The sequence below is a fragment of the Physella acuta genome, unplaced genomic scaffold (genome assembly GCF_028476545.2).
Source record: "Physella acuta isolate Inbredline_101_S28 unplaced genomic scaffold, ASM2847654v3 ptg001499l, whole genome shotgun sequence".
Taxonomy (NCBI): domain Eukaryota; kingdom Metazoa; phylum Mollusca; class Gastropoda; family Physidae; genus Physella; species Physella acuta.
In genome coordinates, this window is record NW_026733014.1 from 139,001 (window position 1) to 145,000 (window position 6,000).

Consider the following 6,000-nt stretch of genomic DNA (forward strand, 5'->3'; position numbering starts at 1 on the left):
TCAAGTCACATGTAGTAATATTTCACGCTGCTGTTCTCAGTGATGTATGACCTTCACCTGCTGTTGGTGACGCGTGTCCCTTAAAGCCACGTCAGTTGTTGTACGTATATTTAGTGTGGGTGTTTGTGTGGAGGAATGGGAGGGGTAGGTGGAAAGATAAGTTAGAGGCAGAAACAAAGGTGTATAATTTAAACATTTACAAATACCTAATATTTTTTTTAATCGTCTATTGTAATAATTGAATAAATAAATATAATCACACACACATTCATACACACACACACACACACACACATATATATATATATATACAGGCATATATATATATATATATATATATATATATATATATATATATATATATATATATATATATATATATATATATATATATATATATATATATATATATATATACATATAATGAATATCTATATATATAATTCTCTTCTGGGAGCCGCTAGAAAACAAGCTGCAAACGCTCTCCCTACCTCCCCACCCCTACATGGTTTTTTGTGAGCTGTGTTCACTCTAAATGTTTACAAGCAGAGCCACCGATTTTAAACGTAGGGGGGGGGGGGAGGAACGGGAGGGGGGGGGTTATGGTCCTTAACGAGCTACTTATAGTGTTTTAAAGAAATATTTTCATTGGCAGCGTTGGTGCTGTCGAATTCACAAATTTTGAATTACTGAAAAGTAGAAAAAACAACAACTAAATAGCGGCGTATGTTATGCCGCGGGCCGGCTCGTATATATATAATTCTCTTCTGGGAGACGCTAGAAAACAAGATGTAAACGCGCTCCCTACCATCCCCACCCCTACATGGTCTTAGTGAGCTGTGGCTCACGCTATATTTACCTTCGTGGAGTCGGGTTTAGTGACGGCTATTAGGGGCAGATAATTTAGTTTGAAACGATTTTAAACGTTGGGGGAGGGGGGGGGGGAGGAAGGGGGGTTATGGTCCTTAACGAGCTACTTATAGTGTTTTAAAGAAATATTTTCAGTGTCAGTATTGGTACTGTCTAATTCACAAATTATGAATTACTGAAAAGTAGAAAAAACAACAACTAAATAGTGGCGTATGTTATGCCGCGGGCCGGCTCGTATTATATATAAATAGAAAGAGAGATTGCTAGGTAGCGTAAGTAAATATTTATATTTGTATAGCATGTCACGTAAGCCAGGTAGATTATAACCCCGACCCCTCCCCCCCCCCCCCCCCCCCCCAATTCCCTTCCCCCCTTCCCGGGGTAATCTCCCATAAAAAGCCCAGCTGGTATTATCTGGTTACATCGTGACCTTCACCTTCTGAGACATTCCACGCCCTCGTTTCCCATGGTGCAACGGAGCGTGCCCGGAGAGCCAAGGTGACACAGGGGGATCCGGGAGTCACGTGTCGACTCGTGTCCCGGGACGGGGTCAGAAAATTACGTCACTGACACCATCCGGCATGTCACCATGCCGTGAACACAGTCTTGCCGGTGTGCCGGTAGTTTTTGTTCCGGCTTTCCCTGGACCGTCTGCCAAGGTCGCGTCGCGTCCATCCAGCCTAGATTTTAACACCAGTAACTCTTAGACGTGTCTAACACTACGTTTACACTTGCGAAAAAACTAACATTCGCAATAAGTGAATAGCTCCCCTCCCTATACATGTTGTGATAAAATTAAGTTAGGGCAAATGTTGTTTTTTTTCCTAGACATGTATAGTGTACATGTATAAATGTATACTATACATGTCACAAGTGTAAACACGGTGTAAACAAACAAGTCCCGCTGCACAGCTTGTCAAAAAGTAGCGCAATTTGTTGATTCAGATGGATACTATATTAAATAATATGCTACAGACTAATGAAAGAAAAGTACATGACGGGGCGTGGGGTAGGTGAGTAGAGTTCGAATATCCATCAAACAGTTGCTCACCTACCTGTTGATTCACAAAGGAAATTTCTGGAATACAGATGGTGCTAAGAGCTTAAGGTGACACCAAAATATACAACTGCATTTTTCACATAGAAAATCTAATTTAATGAGTTATTTCTATTCTTATCACATACACACATTTAATTATGTTGTAACATTACCCTTGATGGGGAAGTCAATAATTGCTAACACACACACACACACACACACACACACATATATATATATATATATATATATATATGTCGTCTGTAATGTACTGACTTGTGACGGCAAAGGCGACTGGGCATAGTGCTGACTTCACTCTCCTTTCATATGCCGAAGTCTCTGAAATAGACGAACTCTACTTCATCTGCCCCTTGCGTCTCGGGCACGAACGGGAAAAGATAATGAATGTACAGACTACATCTAGTTATGCCGCTGGTACCTCCTCCTAAATGTTGCTAATCCCATACACTCTAATCCTGAGTATGGCCTTATTTGTTTACTCGGAACGGTCGTAAGCCTTTACACTTAACCCCCAGCAATCACATGATACTAAATGTATACAGCGCTCCATATTATAAAACAGCCTCTAACGAATCCAAATGAATAAACTTTCCCACCTCCAGCCCCAACATACAGTCACACACAGAACACGACACTGCAGTTACAAGGACCATATTAAGTAACCAAAAATATGTTACTAAGTAACCACAACCGTGTTACCCGAACGAAGAAATCCCTAGTTATCCGCCCCTGATTCGTGGTATTTGGATTGTATACGACAGTCTGTTTTATCAGACAGTTTATCATATGAGCTAATTGTCTTACAATGTGGTCGTTCAGCGAAGCTAAAGATATGCACTTTCTCTCATAGCTTCTGCATAGTTTGGTCGTTTAGAGAAGCTAAAGATATGCACTTTCTCTCATAGCTTCTGCATAGTTTGGTCGTTCAGAGAAGCTAAAGATATGCACTTTCTCTCATAGCTTCTGCATAGTTTGGTCGTTTAGAGAAGCTAAAGATATGCTCTTTCTCTCATAGCTTCTGCATAGTTTGGTCGTTCAGAGAAGCTAAAGGCTTGCATTTTCTTTATCTTTTACATCATTTATCATTTAGACAGGCTAAAACTATATACTTTCACAAATTCTATATTCTTGATCGTTTATAAAGCTATATACTTTCTCTGGCAACTACTTTATTCTTGATCGTTTAGCTGAGCTAAAGCTTTTTCCTTTCACATCTTCTTTATTCTTGATGTTGAGATTGATACTAAGTCTCTCAGTCTCTTTAGATGTTAATTAACGAAATAGTTGCGATACTATTACATACATACTTATATAACCAACAATCTTTCGCTTAAGGTAACCACAGTGGCAGGTGTCTGTATTTTTTGTGATGCCAAAAGTTATAAAAACAGAATATGTTGTGTCTGTATTTTTTGTGTGATGCCGGATTGTGAAAAAACGGAAAACGTTTGTCATGTGAAGGACGAGCCACTGTAAGATTGAACATTGAGACTTTGTAAGACGGACACAGAAATACATAGTATCGGCATCAGTTCCCAGATGTAGATGAGCATCGGATGGAGGGGGGGGGGGTAGTCTCTGTGTTCATGGAGGGGGTGGGGGTCTGTACTCATGGGGGTGGGGGGTCTCTGTACTCATGGGGGGAGGGGGGGTCTCTGTACTCATGGAGGAGGGGGGTCTCTGTACTCATGGGGGAGGGGGTCTCTATGTTCATGGAGGGGGTGGGGGTCTCTGTACTCATGGGGGTGGGGGGTCTCTGTACTCATGGAGGAGGGGGGTCTCTGTACTCATGGAGGGGGTGGGGGTCTCTGTACTCATGGAGGGGGTGGAGGTCTCTGTACTCATGGAGGGGGTGGGGGGTCTCTGTACTCATGGAGGAGGGGGGTCTCTGTACTCATGGGGGAGGGGGGTCTCTATGTTCATGGAGGGGGTGGGGGTCTCTGTACTCATGGGGGTGGGGGGTCTCTGAACTCATGGAGGAGGGGGGGTCTATGTACTCATGGAGGGGGTGGGGGGTCTCTGTACTCATGGAGGAGGGGGGGGGGTCTCTGTACTCATGGAGGGGGTGGGGGTCTCTGTACTCATGGAGGGGGTGGGGGTCTCTGTACTCATGGAGGGGGTGGGGGTCTCTGTACTCATGGGGGTGGGGGTTTCTGTACTCTAGAACGTTTTAAATAACTTGTTGAACAGACGGTAACAGTAAGCATTTTAAGTCTACATTAAACGACAGTAGAACAAAAAACATAATTAGATAAAAATGCAGAGGCGTAGCTAGGGGGGAGGGGGCGGGGGTACATATGTCCCCAAATTGGGTTGGAAAAAAATTAAAACCTCATTTTAGCTGCAGTTTTGCATTATAAATATAAAAATATATGGGGGTAGCCAAATAGAAAGTTTGTCCCGGGGGCGGGGGGCGGGGGGGGGGGGGGGCGCCAAATTGAAAGCTTGTCCCCAGACGCCGGGATGGGTCGCTACGCCTCTGTAAAAATGTAAATACAATACTGAAAAGAACAAAAAAAAACACACATTGTCCCAATAAAAAACTTTGAAAACAGCAACTTCTTTAAGAAATTTTATTTATGACAATTTATTTATTTATTCTAAAGAAAGCCAGACTTCGAAACATATTTATAACAGCTTCTTAAAACATGCAGGTTTTTGTATTTTCCAGATTGTCTTGCACGTGAGGTAGCAAACAAACTGGAGCAGGTCAGTCGTCTCGTGCAGAAAGGTGTATCAAACGTGTCAACCAGTCAGACGAGAGCGATAAACCAGGGGCTGCTGGAGCGATAACCCAGATTAAAGATCAAGGTTACCCCTGACCATGCATATCTCAACTAGATTGTTTGGAATGGGCAAAAAAAAAAAAAAAAAAAAAATCACTTAGTAGAGGTCTACATGATTTAACCAAAGAGAGTTAAAACAAAGTCGATAAAGTGCACTCTATAGTACTGTTTGAAACTTGAATTTATTTAAAAAACCGACAATAATCAACATAGGTTCATAATGAGAACCTTTCAATTTCAAAAATGAGATCAAACAAGAGTAATCGTATTTGTGTTATCGACTTGATCTACGATTTAGTTTTGTCTCACTTTACATCAATAGCCAAGTCAAGACACCATTAGCCAAGTAAAGACGCATTTAGTCTAGCCAATACACAACTAGCCAAGTCAAGACACCATTAGCCAAGACACCATTAGCTAAGTCAAGGCACAATCAACTAAGTCAAGACACCAAAAGCAAAGTCAAGACACCATTTGCCAAGACATGATACCTATAGTAGAGCCAAGACACCATTATCCAATTCAAGACACCACTAACGAAGTCAAAACACCATTAACCAGTTAAATATAATACTATCAAAGTCAATACACCATTAGCAAAGTCAAGACACCATTAGCTTAGTCAAGAAAACTTTATTATGATCATTTTTTATTTTTAAAAAATTGCGAGTTCCGAAGTTTAGATTAATATACATTTAATAAGGAAATGTAATTCACAATGCACATTACGATTCAGTCTTTAATAATGGAAATTCAGTTGGTGTATTATAATTGTTAACTAAATTGAAACAGGGGCGTCCGCCGGCGTCCCGGCAGTGTTCGATTTGGCGCCCTGGGCTATCCTTTGAGCGCTATGGTGCATAATTTTGCTTTAAACAGTGCGATAGACTATGGATAAGAAAGGTTACTATAGTATTCAAGTGAATCGAATCCGGGCGTGCTCCAGCGCCCCGACAGGGTGCTGTTTGGCACCCCGGGCCTTCCCGTGTTAGCTATTGCGCCTACGTTCGTTTAAGTGAGTGCAAAAGACTATGCATAAGTTGAGGTAATATAGTCAATTACTAAGCTGAAACAGTCGTTTCGACCGGCACTCCAGCATGGTGCGAATTGGTGCCCCGGGCTAGACTGTGAGCACTTTTCGTTTATTTTTACGTTTGTGTTTTCTTTGTTTTTGGGTTGGGTTTACGTTTGTGGTTGGGTATGTGTCTGCGTTTGGATTTGGTTTGTTTTCGTTTGCATTTTTGTTTGTGTTTGTGTTTTTTATAATTATAATTAATGTTAATT